The 22,511-nt window shown below is 33.4% G+C and overlaps 1 protein-coding gene across 1 annotated transcript in view; it reads left to right on the top strand.

The window, feature by feature from the left end:
* LOC136030179 (protein Mpv17-like) overlaps positions 1 to 22,511 on the top strand; it is a 104,869-nt gene that overhangs the window by 12,061 nt on the left and 70,297 nt on the right. The gene's annotated exons all lie outside the window — the stretch shown is intronic.

Here is a 22,511-nt window from a genome sequence, read left to right as displayed (position 1 = left end):
GCTAACCTTATCTTTAAGGCTAAAGCGTTGACGGGGTAGCATGTGAAGACAAGGTGAGAGTAATTCCATCTTTTCTGGGCGGATTGAGAGCTCACCCTTCTTGGTTTTACAAGGATAACCCACACATCCAACGATGTCACCTCTTCTGATTCTTGATACATCCTTAGCAAATAGATCGGGCGATTGGTAGCTTCTAGCGTCGGCCATTACTTGTAGTTTAGTCATCTCACCATGAACATCATAAAATATTAGCTTCAATGAAGACTTTCGAACAGTATGAATCCGTCCTTGAAAGCATAAATGGAATCAAAATCAAGCTAAATATAAATAAAATAAAAGACAAACCTTGTGCATCTTTACTTTACTAGAAGCTTATACAAACTCAAATATTTAATACACTTTAAGTATGAACAAACTGAACATAACAAAAGATTCTATGATAGCCCCCCCCCCACCTTCTTAAAAAATGTTATTTCTTTCTTACGAAAGACAAAAAATGTTATTGTCATTTCTCAAAAAAATAATTATTTATTGCCTACAATTATTTTTGGTGGTAAGGGGGGGTGGTGGACCCAACAAGTTCTGAGGAAAGGAAGACCCCCCCCCGTCTGACGACATGGTAACAATTAAGATTTCTTACTCTTCTGATTTTTTTCAACATTTGATCCTGTAAAAAGATTTGCTTTATAAAAGCGTCGCAATAGTATTATCAGTATTTCTCTTAACTTTGTAGTTTAAGTCACATGTAGAGACTTGTGAGTCTCTTGTCGTGCTTGTTCAGAGGGTTGATAGGTATTATTATTACTCTTATTTTCAATGGTTACAGCAAAGAATAAACTGTAATGCTGTAGTTGTGGTCCACCTCTGGGTTCCGTATAACCAAGCTGGGATCAAACCCACTGCACCACTACGGGACAACAAATTGTATTTAAGAGTGGGCCTCTCCCAAGGCCAGACAGCCATATCTTTCGATACTTTTTCTTCTTCTTCTTGTTTGGATTAGTATGTGTTTGCTTCCGTGCAATATCAGTGGGTCATTTCAAATATTCTATGTAGATGATATAAAGGGGAGTTGGTCAGTTAGCTTGATTGTGTGAATTTCCTTGTTCAAGTTTTTTTTTTTTTTAATCGTTTATTTTAAATCCCGAGACAAACTCAAGATGGCTAAAACACAAAGACGCTTTTAGGGGAGGGACTTGCCCTGGGCGCAGAAATTTGAGATGGACAATATTTCAAACAAATAATCTAATGGCTATAATGATTTTGTAATTTTTGAAAATGTATTTTTATTAAATAAAGCAGAGGGCCCAGTTTATAAATAAAAACTAAAAAACAATTAATAAATTGAAAATGATTTTGTTGATAAACACAAATTTTGTTTTGTGGGAGACAAGGGAGGAACACTCAACAAGATTTTGCCCCGAGCACAAGAGAGGGCAGAACCACCACTGCTAAAACGAATTGAAAAACTAAGTAAAAAAGAGCTAATAGGTCCGATGGCACTTGTGACGAGGCCGGAAGAGCCAAGAGCTCATATGGTATGAGCTCTAGCAAAACTCTAAGAAACAATAGATTGATTTAAAAGGAAAATCAGAGGCTTAATGCCGGTAGGGATTTAAAATAAGAGCTCTGAGTCACGAGGTCCTACTAAATATAAAAATTAATTAAGATCCGATCACCCACTCGAAAAATTGATTAAAGAAAAAACGGAAATTGATTAAAGAAAAAATTTGACCACATTCGGAAAACAGCCTGAGCTTTTCTTTTTCGGAAGAAATATAAAAATAAAAAACTTTTTTTCTAGAATTATACAAATCAGGGGAATTAGTAGAGGACAAAACCAGGTCATTTTATTTAATATATACTAAACCTTGGTAACACTAATCCATACGCACTCCACAAATCCAACTGCACTACACGGCTTGAAGGATTAATGCTCGTTTCCTGTAAAAGTTTCAAGTTTCATTATTTCTGCTCTCCTAGGCTTTTAGTATGTCAATGAAAGATAAAAAATTCAGTCCATTTACCAAATTAAATGTCTAAATTTGGTGCACCGATTTTTTTTATTTTCAAATAGAAAAAAAAGAAAATGTAGAAAAAGGGAAGATTTTCGCAGTTTAGGACTTTCTCTTAGAAAACATCAAAGCAATTTATTGATTTTTTTTCTCTTGGGGAATGGGTAGATCTTAGACTAATGATTCTAAAAATACAAGTATCTTGTCATTTTGGTACAAGTAGACTAGTCAAAAAATTAGTCGTCTGAGAGGGAAAATATACCTTAAAAACAAGACGGACAAGCAAATATAAATGTAGAGGATAATAAGGAAGGACAGGATGCCGGATTTAAAATCATGTTCGATAAAGAAGATAGATTCAGAATAGCTTTTGAGATTCCTTGCGAATGCACGTTTCCTTTACCTTATAAAAAATAATTTCAAATTAACATGGTTTACATACAAAAGGGGAGGCAATGCATAGAAGACGAAGTCTCTATCATGTGAGGATAACCATGACACCTAGTTTGAAAATACTAGTCAAACTATTGCTCATCTCATGCTTGAAAATACTAGTTTTGAAAGTGTTTAAAAGTTTAGAATGTTTAAAAAGTCACATATTGGATCAATTCTTCAAAAAGAAATAAATTTTCTTCTGGAAAGGGGGCCCCTTTCATGTTTCCTGCTGTGTATGTATGTGATTGAAAAGTGTTCTTTTCATCAAGTTAGTATTTGTTGGTACTTGTGTATTATTCAGAACCCACTCAAAAAGTGAAGCTAAGTTCTTTTGTAAAACAAACTTCAATGCAGGTATATTTTAATTAAATATTTTATATATAGAGGTGGTTAGGTTAAGTTAAGTATTTGATATAATCCCCCCCCCCAGTGTGCAAATATATAGCCCAAAATTTTGATAAAGCTAATGAAATAAAACAAAAAATGATGAAAATATACTGTTTTATTAGGAAAATTGTAAAATTACAACTTAGAAACTATGTACCCAGAATGCTGAAATGTCGTTAAGAATCGCGTTAGAAAGAGGTCTTCCTTTTGCCTTTACTCTATCACTATGCATAGCAAACTAAATTGAGTTCTGTCTTTGTGACTATGAAACCGGATTCTCATATCGTAGTTTGTTTCACGAAAGAACCTAACTTCACTTATTGAGTGTGTTCTGAATAATACACAAGTACCTATTTTTATTTAGAAATTTTTATATACAAACCATACAAGAAGGATGGAGGAGATTTTATTTGTATTTTTGGGTTGAGATAGCATATCATCTCAAATAATCCTGAGTTGCGGTATCTTGGGGTTTTGATTTGATCACTAAATTTGAAACATACCAAGATTATAGAATTTTCTTTGAAATAACAAGTCCCGATGCTTCAAGCAACTCAGGACAGGTCAAAATTAGTCCAAGATAACATTCGAACCTAGCAGCAAACTTAATAATATATCAGATTCATTTCTGCTTATTTTTAAATTCACATTAATATAAACTTTCACAACAGCAAAAAATTATAAAAGTATTCTTGAATCAGATTGGGACGTTTTAGTAATGATGCATATATAATTTCCACTTCAACCCAGTTTCAAATGTGAACTATATTATATTCAAACATCTCTGGGATAGCTATTTCTATATGAACCAAAGCTTATTCACTATGCAGGTCACAAAAATAATGTACAATTAAGAAATAGCTTTATTCTTTGCCAATTATTAGTCAACTTTTATTCTTAAATACAATCCAGAAACCTAAGATAATTGAGAATCTTTCCTCTAAAACCGTCATTCTTAACGTGGGGCGCAGGCCCCACTATATTTTTGTGGGTCATGGACATAACCCGCACCCTTCAGATTACTATACTTTAGAACCTTTATTTCAAAAGAAAAATATTGTTCAGAATGACTTCATATCCATATGCATATCAAGATTAAAAATGATACATGATAGTATTGGAATGATGTCATACATTACACAGAAACGAGTTGTATTCTGACAATATTTTTCAGTAGCATAAAATATGCCTTGAGGACAGCCCATAAAAAGCTACCAATTTAAAGACCTTTTAAACTTCCTTCATTTGAATGCACTTAAAACTTTGAACGACAAACTATAAAGAGCACAAGGGGGGGGGGCTCAGGATTTTTGAATTACCTTCATGAGATGGCCCAAAACTGGTTGGGAGCCACTGCTCTTAAAGTAGATAAAAAAAACTTCTAATTTTATTTAGTTTCTAGATGATTTTCTTCTTGTCATTGATGTAGTTCATTGCCAGAGCTAGTTGGATGACTTTTAAGTATTAAGCTCTTTAGATTATTATCATACACGAGATTAATAGCAATATCTTCAAAGAGCTTACATTGGGGGTAAATAGCGACGGATGCACGAAATAATCTGAGACGGAACGTGGAACTTCTGACGAACTTTACTGTTGATGAATAAGTCGAGATACCCTACGTGGATCACCGCTGTCTGTAGCGTATTTCCTAGAATGAAGCGACTCTTAATGAAAACTAGAGTTAAAAGTACCGAAAATACTTTTTGTGAATTTTCCTTCCGATACTGATGCTTCACAAACTTTAATTAGTAAGTATTTACAAAATATATGTCGCACGGTAAATAATAACGTAAGACAAAACAAAAACAAGATAAGTTATGAGACATAAAAGATGATAATAATATTTTATATAAATTTTCATTTTATTTAATTTTGTTTTTTTTTCATTCATTTTATTTTTTGGTTTTACTCGTTTCGTTTTGAATTTTATCCAATTTTAGTTTAAATAAGGTTATTTTAAAAGATACCGGGTCAATCCTTATCAGATCTCACAGCCTCAGAGATCTCACAGTGCATTTTTTTTAAGTATCATCTTTATCATTTATGTAATAAGCATATATGTAAATGATAAAGTAAATGATAATAGTAAAGTAGATTACATATATGTAATCTATGAAAATTAAAGTAGTAATATATGAAAAGGAAGTGTAATATATGAAAAGTAAAGTAGAATACATATATGTAAATGATAAATTATATATGTAAATGATAAAGCTTGAGAAAAAAACTTGGAATGTAACTATCTTTAAATAAAAATATCTTAGCTCCTAATTCAGATAGAGACATGAAATATGTATGAAATTATAGCATAAAGTAAGGAGCTCCATTAAGCCAAAAATGAGCAGAAATAAAGTCAAATAATGGTCCAAGCGTAAAACTACCCCAAATCATCATTGAAAAATAAATGAAACTGACAACAGAGATTAAAATAAATGACCAAGTCAAACTAAAAACGAGAAAAATTAGCATGATCAGGGCTGATAAACCCCATGCCTTCCCAAGACCAGAACATAATCTGCACTTTGCTGAAAAAAAAATACCACTTTAATGTTTCCAGTTTTTTGCTTTAATAAAAGAAAAATTATTAAAAATTTTAAGGAACAAATGTCTGTATATGTATATGAAACTGACAATTCACGGTCATTTTTTTCACAAGGTGCAAATTAAGTTTGATCCAGTCATTTTTTGTAATTTCTGTTCGCTTTGAGTGTCATTTATTTATGAATGATGGGTTGGGGTAATTTCACGCTAGGAACATTGTTTGAATTTATTTCTACTTGTTTTTAGCTTAATGGGGCTTGATACTTTTCTTTGAAAACTTATTTTGTGGAAAAAGTAATTTAAATCAATTTATAAAAAGACGTGTTGGTAGGTGAGACAAATGTCTAATAATTTGAAATAATAATTTGAAATCTATCTCAGTTGAAAAGTTTTTCAAGTAATCTAGTACGGAAGAACATATCTCTGGGTGGTAATTCATTTATTTTTTTTGTTCAGTTTATTTAATGCTGGAAATTAGCACTTTTTAGCCAAGAAGATACCAGGGGGATTGTTATAGAGCATAGTTACAAGGAAAGACACATCCAGGATTTTATTTAGGGGGGGCATTAAAGGTTGCTTAGATAGACTTGCAAACGAAGAAAAGCCCACAATTTTGCATCATAGGAAGGAAGTGGAAATGGTTGTAAATTTAATCTATAGTCTAGTGAGGATTAGAGTTGTAATAAATCTGTTGAAATTAAAATGGTATTAAAATATTGATACAAAAAAAATTAAGTTATAAAAACCATACCGTCATAAAAGTAAAATAAAAACCTGTTCACCATTTATAAAAAAATGATATTAAACATTTTCTGCATTATTGTTTGCCTTCGCACTTCTGACAACTATAGCGAGCAATTTAAGCTTTTTGTTGTAAAAAAAAAGTCTTGAACCATCTTTTGGGGTCATGCATACTTTGTGCCAATTTGTAAAGGTCAAACCATTTAGCATATTGCCTAACTTTGTGGCATTGCTTAGTAACTATAATAGTAATAAAGAGTAGAAAATGAGGATAAAGATACAACTTGTATATTTGTAAAAGATATATTAAACAAGAAATAGTAGTTCTTTTAGGAATGTAACAAGAAAAACAGAACAAAGAGATAGATGTGCATAAAAGACATTTAAAATGAGCGTTTTAAGTATAGGCAATTAAGCATTAACTAATCACTGTTTTTTTATAAATAGTATTATACTAAACAGTGTCAACTTTCAAAAATCTCAAAAATTTACTTATCAAAATTTTACTTTTCATAACAACATAGGGTATCTTTCCACATTTTAAAGTTGGATATATTTTGCTAAAATTACAAAATGCGCACGTTCATAAGAAAAAGTCTATTTCTCTATTTCCACTCCTGCCATATCTATGGTTGGTAACATGGTTGATGTCTACCTCAATATTTTGGTGAATGTTTATAATGGTTAGTCCTCTCAGTCTAGAATCCTGTCAGTTTACGTATAGATTGGTGATTTAAATCCTCGGGACTATTGGTAGGGGGAAGAAAAGATTAAATTAATAAAGCAATTTGCTAATTTTTGATTTTCTTTGTTTACTGTTTTAACAGTTAATATTAAGGTATTTAAGATATTTTTCCTTTTCTTCTTTTCACCCTGTGACAGGTATTGTGAATTTCTTTCTCCTGATTTTTCTGTAGTGCTTAGAAAGGCATTCATCATGCCTGACCCCCATGATTCAGGGGGATCTGTTTTATCCGGTGTTCTCACGGGTAAGGACAGCATCATTAGAGTATGGTTGACTAAATCAGGGCAGCCTGGTCTCCATAATCCACCACTGGGTGTAATCATGAAAGGAATTATGCTGTTGAGAAACCAATTTAATGAGTGCCGAAAAAACACAATTTTGGTAGAATCCTCAAATGGTTCTAACTGCCATGAGATCAGAAATCAAGCAGTACTGAACAGGATACTAGAGATAGGGAAGCTAGATTTGGATGATGACCAATCATTAACATTTTCCAGTGAGAAGGATTTCTCAGTTCAAGGCTCTCAGGGATTGCACTCAACCCCCCCCCCACCCCAATGGCTTCATGCCTGAGGGGCTGATATTCTTTGACAAGGGTATTTTTACAAGTGAGACCTTATTAGATGGACTGATGGATCAAGGTTTCACAAGAGTACGTCCGCTATTTGGTCAACAGAAATCTGACAAGATGAATGTTGATGGGTTTATCCTTACTCCCTCAATTGACCTTCCTGAATTTATTTCTATTCTGGGTATGAAAATAAAAAGTCAAGACATATATTCCCCGTGTCATGATCTGCAATCACTGCCAAAGGCATGGTCACTGCCGAAGTATGTTGCAGTAAACCTGGATGTTCAAGATGTGCCAACAACCACCTAACATCTTCTTGTACTATTAAGAGAAATAATAATACACTATTCAACTGCCCCAATTGTCTTGGCAACCATCATGCTAAAGACAAAGCATGTCCTGTAACAAGGAATGTTGAAAAGGTTATTGTTAAGGCAGTACAAGAAAAAATCACTATTGGTGCTGCAAAAAAAAAGTATGTAGATATCCTTAAATCCAACATGCAACTGAATGACATGACTCCAGCTCTTTCTAATGAAGAATTCCATCCACCTGAAAACCCCACTCTAAGCCCATTCATGTCGACTCAACAAAGAGTCTTAGAACCCCTAATTAAGAAAATAATTGATGATATCTTAACAGTTAGAATTCCTGAAATGATCAACTCATTCCTATCCTCAAAATTTAAACAAATTGAAGATTCTATCTCAGGCCGTTTGGAAAAAATGTTTCAAGATTTTAGTTCCTCACATGCATCATCTGATAAAACATTTACAGATCTCACCTCAAATCACTCTATTTCTGAAGATGATTTGGAATCTCTTGACTCTATTTCACCTGTAAAACCAACATAAGAAATCTCAAAAAAAAACCTTCTTCAAGAAAAAATCAATTCCTTAAAAGAAATGCAAGTACTCTCTCACCAATCTCAAAACAGAAAGCAACTAAAAACAAACGGAAACAATCCTTAGTATCAAAGACAGCGAACAGTTTAGAATGAAAATAGTTCAATTTAACACTACAGGTCTACCCATTGATCGTTTGGTTGAGTTAAAAAGGTTTATGGACATTTAATCCCCAGAAATTGTTTGCATCCAAGAATCCCATTTGTCCCCTGGAAGAAATTTTAGTGTTAAAAATTATACATCACATAGAAAAGATAGGGTCCTAAATTCCTCTTCTCAAAAAGGTGGAGGCCTATTGACACTTGTGAGAAAGGATTTGAGTAGCTCTGTTGTCAATATTGATGTCCAGTCATCAATGGAAATGCTAATTATAAAAGTTGAGATGGATGATCTTCCCCCCTTGTCAGTAGTTAATATTTATATAAATAAACCCTCTTCTTTCAATAACCCAACTTTCAAGAAATTATTAGATCTTTCCCCAAACCAACTAATACTTGGAGATTTTAATCTTCACCATCCGCTGTGGGACTCAACCGACCCTAGAGACCGTCAATCATTCTTGCTCTTGGATTCAATCTCTATCAGTCAGAATTCCCACACACTAATCACACCTAAGAATTTAGGAAATTATGTGCATTTCTCCAATGGTAAAAATTCAACCATTGATCTTTGTTTTATTGGTAGCAGACTATCTGCTTATAGTAAGGTGTCCAGGTTCCATGACAATCTCGGCAGTCAGCATTACCCACAGAACTGTCAAAAAGACCAGTTCTCTCTAAATTTAACATTGCTCCTAGATGGATTTTCAATGAGGATAATTGGAAACCATGGGCATTTAAATTGGGGAGTAAGGTACCAAATCTAATTAATGATATTGATGATTTAGATGAAAATATCACTAAAAGCATCAGTGATGCTTCAAATATATTTTTTAAACTCCAAACACAACTAGTAAAAAATAGAAAAAAAAATGTACACTTTTGGAATAATAATTTAGAATCACTAAAACAAAATAAGTGTAACGCTAGAAAAATCTAGCTTTCGGATATAAGCAACCTTTACAAAAAATTGAAATGAGAAAGGCTGAAGCTATTTTTAAGAAACATGTCCTAGCTGAAAGAAAAGCAGCCTGGGAAGATATTTGTGAAAACCATTTTAATCAGTCAACTCTTTCTAAAACACTTTGAAAAAATTTCAGAAAATTTGCAGGTTATCAGCGTAGCGAACAGTCTATTCAAGAGATTAAGTCCAATGATGATTCAATTATGTACAAGCCATATGAAGTGACAGAGTCTTTGAATGGTTATTTTGCAGGTCAATCTTCAAATAGTAGTACATATAATAACTCTCTGTTTATGGAAGCTCAGTTTTCCCCAGGGTCTGTCACAAATCTTGACAAAGATTTTGATATGGATGTGCTAACTTCTACAATACAGTCTCTAAATGAGTCAGCAATGGGTGAAGATTTGGGCCACAATAAGACGCTTAGAGCTCTTCCACCAACTTTCTTGGTCCCTTTTCTTTACTTGTTTAACAGATGTAGGGAAAGCGGTTCTGTCCCAACTGCTTGGAAGTCTTCAATTCTAGTCCCAATATATAAAGGTAAAGGGGATTGTTCTGACCCAGCCTCATACCGTCCAATTGCCTTAACCTCATGCATTGCTAAACTATTTGAGAAAATAATTAAGCTCAGATTTGAACCCCTTATTGATAATTTTCTTATTGCTGAACAAGCAGGTTTTCAGAAAGGTAGATCAACCCTTGATAACCTAATTCATCAACTTGATCATTACATTAAGAAAGCTTTTACAAGAAAGCAAGTTTTATCTGCAGTCTTCTTTGACATTAAGAAAGCTTATGATACATTGGACCCCTTTGCAATCCTTAGACAGGCTCATAAATTTAATGTTGGAAATCATTTCTGGAAGTGGTGCAGGGCAGTGCTTTTTAATAGGACTATTAAAACCAGAGTTGGATCCATATTCTCCTCTGCTAGAACAGTCTCATTAGGTGTTCCTCAAGGAGGAGTTTTGAGTCCTCTTCTTTTCAACATACTGATTAATGATATTATTTTAGCTGATATCCCCTCAATAAAGTTTGCCTTATATGCAGATGACTTAGCCCTTTGGACTGAAGGCTCCTCTCCTGAAGCTTGGCAACCAAAGCTCTAGGGAGCGATTGATAAACTGTCAATATGGCTTAATACAAAAAATCTGGTTTTTCTATCCCAAAAACCACTGACATGGTTTTTTCTAGGAAGATTGACCCTAGGCAAGATTGTCCCTCAATTAATCTGACTCTATATAAACAACAAATTCATTTTGCCAGGAATGTGAACTTTCTTGGTATGTGGCTTGATAGTAAGTTAAATTGGAATGGTCATATTTCTTATCTTTGTGATGCACTTGAAAAACGAGTGAATTTTATTCGTGCTGTTGCTGGGCAAACGTCGGGTGCTAGCCGAGATGGTCTTCAAAAACTATTCATGTCTATAATATATGGAAAGATTGGATATTCAAAAAAGCTAATTTCTAAAATTGAATCAATAGTACACCATGGCCTGAGACTAATCACAGGTGCACTAAAAAGTACTCCTATTGCAGCTCTGTTCAATGAGGTTAATATCCCTTCTTTAGAAGAAAGATTCTTGAAACTTTCTTCTAATTACTTTATGAAAGTAAATACTAACCAAAACCTCCATGTTCTCAAGGAGTGTCTCATAAATCATACATTTTTCTGTGAAAATCGGAAGACATATAGTAGTCCAGCCATTATCAAGTTGATTTCCTTGCTGAATGGTATAGGTGTTCCTGAAAACCTAATCTTTTCTTGCCAGACCCAGATATCTCCCAACCCTCCTAATAACATTGATAATGTTATAGATATAAATATCCCTGGCATGGATTGTCCTAAGAATAAAATGAATAGTCTAATCCTTCATCAACTTACATTAGCTAAAATGGTTGAATTTTATAATTGGAAAAAGATATTTACTGATGGATCAGTCTCAAATGATGGGAAGGCATCCATAGGCATTTTTTCTGAGTGGTATGGTTCATCAGTTGGGATTAGAGTTTCAGATGGAATTTCAATTTTCCATGCAGAATGCCTTGCTCTCCAAAAAGCTCTGGACACAGTGCTGGAAGTAGGATCAGGTGCATTTGTTATCTTTTCTTATTCTAAAAGTGTTCTTTCTGATCTAAAAAAGAGGCAAGGAAAAGTTATTCCAATCATTGTTCATCTACAGGAAAAGATTCAGAAAATAATGTCTTCTCATGCTCTTCAACTGAAAATGGTCTGGGTTCCTTCTCACATAAGGATTAAGGGAAATGAAATTGCTGACAATATTGCAAAACAGGCTATTCACCACCCAATTACTTGGAAGGTTGCTCTCACTGTAAATGAATCTTCAAAGTTAATAACCTCTGCTGCAAGTACTCTTAGAATTAATAATACATGTATTCCAACAACAAATATTTATGTTTTGTCTTTTGACGGGCATTGTATCCCACATCACCTTATCCACCCAAATAGGAAAATTGCAAACTCTATTTTCCGTCTGAGAACTGGTCATGCACTGACCAGATCTCGTCAAGCACTATAACATCTTACAGATAGCAAGTCATGCCCTTTTTATAGGTGTGTAAATATTGATGAAACAATTGATCACATTCTCTCAGAATGCCCTCGTTTCACAACTGAGAGAAATATTCTAATCAGAAAAATCGAATCACTGGGCCTGAAGACGTCCACCCCTCTCGTTTTAGGTTTCACTCATGTTAGTAAAGATAAGGAGATAAAAATATTAGAGGCATTGGGAGTTTTTGTGTCTTCAACAAAGATTTTCAACTGGTTGTAATTTCATTTGATTTTATTAGGTTTGTTGTTTTTTTTTTTTTTTTTTTTTTTTTTTTTTTTTTCTCCCAGTCACAAGAGTGTGGTGAGAAGAGAAGATGATTTGACTTATTTGATTTGTATGTTCTTTTCATTTCTATGATTTTAGTTTAATTATTGTTTGGTGACGCAGAGGGCGAAAGCCGAGCGTATTTTCTTTACAACAACAACAACAAATCCTCGGGGTTTTAAGCTGTGGTAGATTTCAATTTTTTTTTTTTTAGTCTTGAGATTTTCAGATATTCAATTCAAAGATTTAAATCTCAATACATCTGTTGAGCATAAATATAAAAATTTGTCTCAGATATAACATTAAGTAAAAGATCCTGTAAAATTTTTAATTTATACACAACTAATCATGGAACTATGATTGGATGACAAAAGTATAAACATCGTAACTGGTATATATAGCAGTTTAGACAAGTTTATGGACAAACATATGCATCCATATACAAAACATAACCATCTTTTGTGACTGGTTAGCATGAGAAATTTTGAAGTAATATTGTAGTTGCATTCTGTTTCCATGGATAACTCAGGTTGTTTTTCCACTTTTTCTGAGAATTCAGAGACCCATCTATACCAGCTAGATATATTTATAATAATAATGATAATAATAAAAACAAGTTATTTGCCTTCTTTCAAAAAAAATTTATTGAAAATTAATTTTCCTTAAATTAATCAAACCTTAGAAGGAGTGTTTTGACTCATATACTTAGTTTTAAATATATGTTTCTAAAAACTTTTATTAAAGTTCTAAAGAGATTGGCCTTTATTTTGATGTTTAGGATGAACAAATGAGATGATGTTTCATATAATACAAAGCTTTGATTAGATTAAATAAAAAAAAAGTTTTTTTTTAACTGAAAGTAAGGAGCAAAATAAACTTAAAACAAACAGAAATTACTCTGGATAAGAAAGGGGCTGTTCCCTCCTCAACAACCCACTCTTTACGCAAGTTTGACCCTTTCTCACAACTCTACTTTTTAAAACAGTAAAAAACTTTAACGTAAAGAGCGGGGCGTTGAGGAGGGAACAGCCCCTTTCATATATGGAGTAATTTCTGTTCGTTTTAAGTTGTAATATTGCTCCGTACTTTCAGTAAAAAATACTTGTTTTTTCTTAATTTCTAAACGTTTTTGAATTAATGCATGTTTTGATTTTGCCACTTTGCACATGAATAATTAAAACTAAATTTTTCAAATTAATTCATTTTTATGGCCAAATAGCTTTCTCATAGTTTTGATTTGACGATTTAGAGAAAAAAGGAGCAGAGGAGTGGGCCTAGTTACCCTCCAGTTTATGATTATTTAAATAGGCAACTAGAACTATAAATTGTTTACGAACGTTTTTATTAGTAAAAAAATACGTAATTTACAAATTAACTTGCATAACGAACTTCTATATTAATATGTTTTTATTACATATATGAGGGAATTCACCCCCACGTCAGTACCTCACTCTTTACACTAAAGCTTAAATTTTGTCCCAATTCCTTAAGAATGACCCTTGAATCACACAGGCAATAGAATAAATAGTTGAAATTAATAAAATTACTTCTGCATAAAGAGCGAGATATTAGGAGGTGATCCCCAAGGACATGCTAGGATGATGAAAATTTGGTGGGCGTGTCAGGGAGCTGCGCAAATTGACTTGATAAAGTCGTTTTCCCTGATTAGACCATCTGGGGGGCTGAAGGGAGAGGAGGAATTAGAAAAAAAATGAAATATTTATAACCTATGATTGGGTGATTGGATCTTAATGAATTTTAATTAATTAAAAGGACCTCATGACTCAGAGCTCTTATTTTAAATCCTGACTGGCATTAGGCCTAAGATTTTCCTTTTTAATCAATCGATTGATTCTTAGAATTTTGCAAGAGCTCATACCATATGAGTTCTTGGCTCTTGGCTTATCTAGTCTTGTTACAAGTGCCATATAAGCTCTTAGCTCTTGTTCATGTTTATTTCTTCATTTTTCTAGAAAAAATATTAAAAAATCTTGCACCCCTTCATGGAAATTTTCTTCTCCTATGACAAATTCCTCCTTGAAAAGTCCCCCCATGCATAACCCCTACCCTCAAAATCCCCCCCAACCAAAAAATCCTCCTTAAAGCGTCTGTACACTCCCCAATAACCATTGCTATATGTAAGCACTGGTCAAAGTTTGTAACTTGCAGCCCCTCCCATGAAGAATGTGGGGGAATAAGTTGCCCTCAACGACATAGTTATTAGGGTTTTCAACTACGCTGAATAAAATGGCTATCTCAGAATTTTGATCTGGTGACTTTGAGGAAAAGAGCGCGGGAGGTCGCCTAGGTACCCTCCAATTTTTTGGGTTGCTTAAAAAGGGCACTAGAACTTTTAATTTCCGTTAGAATGAGCCCTCTCACGACATTCTAGGACCACTGGGTCAACATGATCACCCCTGGGAAAAAATCAAACAAATAAACACTTATCTGTGATCTGTCTTGTGGCAAAAAATGCAACTTTCCACATTTTTGCTGATAGGAGCTGGAAACTTCTACTGTAAGTTCTCTGATGTGCTGAATTTGATAGTGTGATTTTCGTCAAGATTTAAGACTTTTATGGGGTGTTTCCCCCTATTTTCTAAAATAAGGCAAATTTTCTCAGACTTGTAACTTTTGATGGTAAGTCTAAACTTAATGAAACTTATATATTTAAAATCAGCATTAAATATGATTTTTTAATGTAAACTATTGTTAAAATTTCCGTTTTTTTTAGAGATTTGGTTACTATTGAACCGGGTTGCTCCTTACTGCAGTTTGTTACCACAAACTGATGAAAATAGGCAGTAAACTGGCCACCATTTTCTCACCAAAATTCAAAACTTGAATTTATATTTTTTGCACTTCTAATAAATTTATTTTCTACTATACAAATAACCTAAAAACCAACAATGTTCTAAAAACCACCCCACTTTGGAAAAAGAGCAAATCCAAAAAACCAAAACAGACTGCCAAAAAAAGTAATGATATCCATTTTTTCACCTCAGTGCCATAGCAAGACTCAAAAACAAATTTTTGACAGTAAAAGAAATGAATATTTTGTTTTTCAGCCATGTTGTAGAAGCCCAATCCTGATATATCATTTCAACAGATTAAAGAAGTTAGGATTTTAAATTTTCCTCCTTGTCAAACAGTTTGTGGCAAAAAAAAATGTAGTAAGGAGCAACCCAGTTCAATAGTAACTAAAACTCTAAAAAACAGAATTCTGATACCAATAGTTACATCAAAAGAATTTCATTTTAATGCTGATTTTAAATATATAAGTTTCATCAAGTTTAGTTTTACCCATCAAAAGTTACAAGCGCAAGAAAATTTGCCTTATTTCAGAAAATAGGGGGAACACCCCCTAAAAGTAATAGAATCTTAATGAAAATCATAACATCAGATTCAGCATATATGAAAACCCTACTGTTAATGTTTCAAGCTCCTATCACTAAAAATGTGGATATTTTTTATTTTTTGCCAGAAGCCAGATCATGGATGTGTTTTTATTTGTTTGTTGTTTTTTTTTTCCCAGGGGTGATCTTATCAATCCAGTAGTCCTAGAATGTTGCAAAAGGGTTCATTCAAACAGAAATTAAAAGTTCTAGTGCCAACTCAGCCCCATCCAAAGCACAATCTTCCACAGTCACTGGATCAAAATTTTGAGATAGTCATTCTGTTCAGCTTAAAAACCTAGTAACTATGTCTTTAATGATGGATTAATCCCCCACAGTCCCCAGAGGAGGGGCTACAAGTTACAAATTTTGGCCATTGTTTACATATAGTGATGGTCACTATGAAATGTACAGACGTTTTCAGGGGGACTTTATTGCATTGGGGTTGGGGGCGTATATGGGAGGATCTTTCCATGGAGGAATTAATCATGAAGGCAGAGAATTTCCATGAAGGAGTTATAGGATTTTCTAGCTTTATTTAAAAAAAATGAAAAACTAAATTATTATTTTTTTCTCCTGGAAGTAATGAGTAGCATTAATACTTATAACAAACATAAAATATTACGTCTATAAGGGGGGTAGTCTTCTCCATAATACCATACTCTTCAGTGAAGTATTTTTAGTAATTTCAACTATTTATTGTACAGCCTTTGTGATTAAAAGGTCATTCTTTAAGATTTGGGACAAAATTCAAGCTTTAGTGTAAAGAGCAAGGTATTGTCAAGGGGGAAAACCTCCTTACATATGTAACAAAAACACACAAATATAGAAGTTTGTTGCATAAGTTAATTTGTAAGGTATGCATGTTTATTATAACCAAAACGTTAGTAAAAAAAATTAAAAAATCTAGTTGCATTTTTAAATAGCCAAAAATTGAAGGGCAACTAGGCCCCCTCCCCCGCCCCTTTTTTAATCAAAATAATCTCATCAAAACTATGGGAAAGCCATCTAGCAAAAAAATAATATGCAAATTTCGTTCTAATTATTCATGTACTTTGAGCCAAAATCAAAACATGTATTAATTCAAAAACATTCAGAAATAAAATTGAAAAAAAAAATTAACTGCAAGTAAGGAGTGATATTAAAACTTAAAATGAACAGAAATCACTCCATGTATGAAAGGGGTTGTCCTTTCACAATGCCTCACCCTTTGCACCAAAGCTTTTTTTATTGTTTTAAAAAGTGCAGTTGTGACAGAGTGAAACTTAAGCGTAAAGAGTAAGGCATTGCAGAGAGACAACTGATTTCATATATGGAGTAATTTCTGTTGGTTTTAAGTTTTAATGTTGCTCCTTACTTGCAGTTAAAAATCTTGTTTTTTTTATTTAATTACAAGTGAAGATTTTGCCTCCTAGTTGGCTTTTGTGGTAATATGGACAGATTCTCTTGATAAACATAAGTTTAATTAAACACTTTTTGATGGTATGCAACATTAGTAAAATCTAAAAGAGACAGCACAAAGTGACTGAAATCTTGTTTCAGATTTATTTGCAAAAAGAAACTGTCATAATAATTAAAAACTAAACTATTAAAAACTAATTACAAAAAAAACAGCTTTCATTCCAAACCAGAGCAAACAGTCCCAACCACAAATCCACCACCACCATTACATCAGGGGAGTGCATCCCCCTATCCCTCTTCCTGGATCCAGCACTGGTTGCAATTCATCTCTTTTTATAGTTGAGCTTTTGAACATCCTGGATGTCCTATCCTTGTACATTTCTTCATTTTGCTACCCTTAAAGAATAATTTTTCTTATTGAAAATAGCCGTAATCTCTAAAACCCAGAACAATCATTAAACTGCAGGAGCTGAAACCCAATAAGCAGAAGTTACTTTGTTTGAAACAGTAGTTTTAGCTATTTATGAAACAAAACAAACAAAGAACATTGATGTGAAGATGAAAGCAAAAGCTTTCAGTGAAAATGAAGGCAAAAGCCTTCAGAAAAGGATTTTATATTTCAAATTTATAGCTTGCCTCATGTGTAAAAAAAATCATGTAAAAGAGCAGGATAATCACAGAAAAACTTGAAGAAGAGATCAACATCATCAACACAATCAAAATGCTTGATGCTATGAACAAATTTTCAAAAAAATATCAGAGGATAAAATTAATGATTTTTCATTGACAGTTCAAAACTGTTTGTCATAATGATAGAAATCAATCCAGAGGCAGACTTTATCAGACTTCATTGTTGGTGACTTGGAATAGCATATTCTGACTGCTGAGAAAGATCTCAATGAATCAGTTCTATTGGCAACATTTTACAATTATGTTTGAAATATTGACTAAAATGATGGGAGATAATCTTAGAGCTTGTTTTATCAATTTTCATCAATATTGATCTTTATGTTAGACTCCTTTAAATTTGAGCTCCAAGTTCTGTTTTGGTGTGCCATGACACTTAATTGTTTCAGAGAAATCCAAGGTAAATGAAATTGCCAGCAAGATCAGCATAAGCTAGCTGATCTACTCTTCAAATTAGCTGTGACAGCTAATTGTCCAGCAGTGGTCCACTTTCAAGGTCTTTCAGTATAGCCATACAAACATAGCTGTTCACAGTTATACATTTCAGCATGAGGCATTCTGTTTTAGCTTTTTGTTGTCTCTGTAGATAAGTTTATATGATAAGGGAAGAATGTATACTAAATTTCAACAAGTTGTACAATGTGAGCTAGGAGTCACTTAAATGAAGTGATCTAATCCTCCTCCCCAGAAGCATCTCATTGAAGCTGTAAGATACCAATGTTGTTTAAAATAGGTCAAAGAATACATTAAACTCAAAATTACAAGAAATAACAGGCAGCAAAGCAGTAGCCTACTGCTGAAGTAATGAGTGATGTCAGCACAATGCATTACTTATTGATAAAAAAAAATCCTAGTGAAACATAGAAGAAGAGTAAAAGGAGTTGACAAGTAAACTTTACAATCAATAGTAAATTAAATGTACATCATTACACACACAACAATTTTTAAGAGATTCTAGCAAATTCCAGTTTATCTACATTTGCTATCTTGGTAAGGGGTTAGGTAAGGAAAATGAAACTTTCAGGGATGAGTCTACAAACTAAAGTATGTCAAGGACCAAGGAGGATATTTTGAAGTATCTACCTCTACCCCTTCTCTCTGAAGAGAGCAGTGACCTTGAAAATCTTTGTGTTAAGAAATTGAAAACTTGCAAATTAGGTATCCTGCTTAAAGGAAGAACAAGAAAACAGTTTTTGCTTTACTACAACTTTGCTCAATCCAAATTTATGAGGTTTCAAAGATCTTCAATAAGGTTTAGATCAGCAAAAAAATTATTGAAACTTTTAAAGAAGCTAAGTTGATTGGAAATCAAAAGTTCTAGCACTCTTTTTCAGAGTCAAAAGACATTAGAGTGCAAGTAGCCTTCCTCCCACTCACATTCAGTGTTTAATTTCATTGAGTCAAGATCTTGAGAAAGATACTTTATTCAGAAGAGTAGAATGTTCAAGGTATTATGTATAGATATATTGAGTAGTAGATGTCAACCTCTTAGAATTGTGCAACTGGTTCACTATGCTTTAAAACTAGGATAAATAAAAAGGTAATGTATGTATTTTCATTTTTGCCGAACCAGTTGACTTAATGGATTCTGCAAAAGTTGATATTGATGAACTTGTTTAGTTTTTTGAAAAATTATATAGATTTTAATCAAAATTTGCACACAACTGTGATATTTGCATAGACTATCCGGCCAAATAATGGTACTTGCATGCCAATCAAGATCTACAAATACATTTCCTAAATTTAGAAAACAAAAAATTGACATAGCTGGAAATTTCTAGGACAAATGAGGGTAAATTCTTGTTAAGTGATTTCTTGCTATCTCAGAAAGGGGTTACATTAGGAAATTGAAACTTTTGGGGATGGGTCTATAGGCTGAAGTATATCTTGGGAAGGTATTTTAAAGTACCCACCTCCACTCCTTCTCCCTCTAGAAGACCCTGAAATTTGCCTACATGACAGGTCAATACCTATTGAAATTTTAAAAAGCAACATTTTACCTTAATTTTCAGTTACCAGTTGCTTTTTCTCTTCCTCTAGATCTGAAAATACAATTCCCAATATTTAAGTAGAATTCTGAGCCAAATCTTTGCATATCTTTTTAACTTTATAAATTGGGATTGAGCAAAGTTTTGAAGCTGAAAAAAATTTTTTTTTTTTGTACTTCCTTCAAGCAGAAGATCTATTTTGCAAGGTTTCAATTTTATAACATGCATATTTGTAAAGGTCATCAAAGGTCAGGGCCCTGTAGAGGGAGCTATGACTGTAGCTCTCTCAACAGGGCTCCCTGAAGTACTAAGTAGTTACTTCAAAATACCTTCCTGGGACATATTTTAGCATGTAGACCCATCCCTGAAAGTTTTATTTTCCTAACCTAACCCCTTTCTGAGAGAGCAAGAAGTCAGTTAACTAGAATTTAACCCAAATGAGATCAAAAGACAACTAACATAGGCTAAAAGACCGGCTAGGCAATGCTTTCAGGGTGTTTTTGGCCCTAATTTCCCTTCAGAGAGTTTAATTTTCCTTATATAACCACTTTTCAAGATAACTTGGTAAAAAGCAGTTTATCTATAATTTTTCCAATGCTTCTGTGCCTATATATCAGACAATATGGGGTGCACTGTCTGTAAAACACCCATGATAACTAAAAGAGTAGGCTATCAAAAGGAAAACAACTCTATCAGAGGGACTATGCATTGATAAAATTCTAGTTGAGTGACTGCATTCAATCTCAGAAAGGGGTAAGGTTAGGAAAATGGAACTTTCAGGGATAGGTCTACAGGCTAGGTATATCCAAGGAAGGTATTTTAAAGTACAAATCTTTACACACCTTCTCCCTCTAGAGACCCCCAAAATTTGCCTACTTGACAGAATTTGCCAATGCCTATTGAAATTTAGACAAAACAACATTTTACCTTAATTTTCAGTTAGGCTAGGCCTACCAGCTACTTTTTCTCTGTCTTTAGTTCTAAAAAAAGAATTCCTGGTATTGAAGTAGAATTCTGAGCCATATCAATGTTTTTTTTTTCAAAATTAAGGAAATGTAGGCTATTTGCATATCATTAAAACCTTATAAATCGTTAAAACCTATTTAAAAACCTTTAAACCTTAAAACTCTTATAAACCTTTAAACCCTTATAATTTGGGATTGAGCAAAATTGTCAAGCTGAAAGAATTTTGTTGTAGGCTACTTCATTAAAGCAGAAGGTTTGTTTGTAAGGCTTCACTTTATTAACACACATATTTTTGAAGGTCATCATAGGTCAAGGCCTTCTAGAGGGAGAAAGAGTAGAGGTGGTACTTCAAAACACCTTCTCAGGACATACTTTAGCCTGTACACCAACCCTGAAAGTTCCATTTTCCTAACCTAGCCCGCTCCTGAGATAGCAAGAAGTCAATCAACTACAATTTTCCAATTCATTTACCTAATTAGCCTATTAGGCTATAAGTGCTCAAATTAGTTTACCACAAGAGATATTTTCAGATCCCTGATGAGGAGACCTGAAAATATCTTGCACCTCACTCCTCCCTTCTTAAAATGGCCGGCTGGATGGATAAGAAAAATTTGAAAATGAATATAATGCATAATATCAGTGTTTCATACTTTCTGTTCTGTGAATATGTACCCTAAGCACCCGAAAATTCGTCATTTTCAGCCCCATTTTGTCAATATTTTGTCTGTAATTTATCCGAAATATGTCATATTTTGTCTATAATACATCTACAATGTGTCGATTTTGAAATAATATGATAAAATATGACATATTAGGCTCATCTTCCAACAATAATTCCTTTATTGATCATTTATCAGCCGGACTATTTCGCTGCCTTTTATTTGTGGTCGTTTCGAGTTTTACATGTTCTTTGAACTATTTCAAACGACATTGGTATCTGACATCTTCGATTAGATGCTTTTGGGGAAAAGAGAGCTATGGGAGGGAGTTAGTTCCCCTCCTATTACTTTTGTTTTTAAAAGAGAACTCATACTTTTAGTTTCCAATAAGGAAAGATTTTCTAAATTTTAAATGACCATACTTTCTATTGAGTCATCTAACAATTTGTTGAACAAAATGACCATTTAGAAATTTCTATCGGATACGCCCTCCGATTATTCATGGCTCTTAAAAAGTACGCTAGAACTTCTGATTTCCAATTCAACGAGCCCTCTCTGAAGTTTATACGACCACCCCTTCCATAAAAACCTAAAATGTGAACAATGAGCAACTAATACATCTCATAAGCCTTGCCCTGAGGGCTTAGCGGGGGGGAGGATACATCAACCTAAGAAATACGTATACTGGACTATTCAATTACGTTGTACAAAATGACGATTTCACAATTTTAATTAGATGTTTTGAGGAAATGATTTGGAGGGGGGTTGATTTCCAATAAATGTGTTTGGTTGATTTCTAATCAATTTTTATTCTTAAAATGGGTACTAGACCTTTAAATTTCCACTTGAACAAACTCCTTTTAAGCTTTTACGACAACTTCTTACGTATGTAAAATTTCATAAGAAAATGATAATAAAAACAATATATTTTGGTCATATTGCTCTTTCCCACCTGATCAAATGCATCTTAGGTGCTTGGCTTCTGTTTTGATTCTAAGACATCAAGAATCAAAATTTTTGATTTTGTTAACATTTCGTCTTTAGTTGGTAATATTTGATAAATAATTAAATGTTTTTGCCTGACTTCCGGATGCTGGAAGCGATTGATTGCAAAAAAAGTGCCTGCTTGTCTATAATGTTGACTGTAGCGTAACATCAGTGAAAATTG

Source organism: Artemia franciscana, chromosome 8 (genome assembly GCF_032884065.1).
Source record: "Artemia franciscana chromosome 8, ASM3288406v1, whole genome shotgun sequence".
In the NCBI taxonomy this organism is placed as follows: domain Eukaryota; kingdom Metazoa; phylum Arthropoda; class Branchiopoda; order Anostraca; family Artemiidae; genus Artemia; species Artemia franciscana.
The sequence above is the reverse complement of the archived record's forward strand: the minus strand, read 5'-3'. Positions and strand labels throughout refer to the sequence as shown.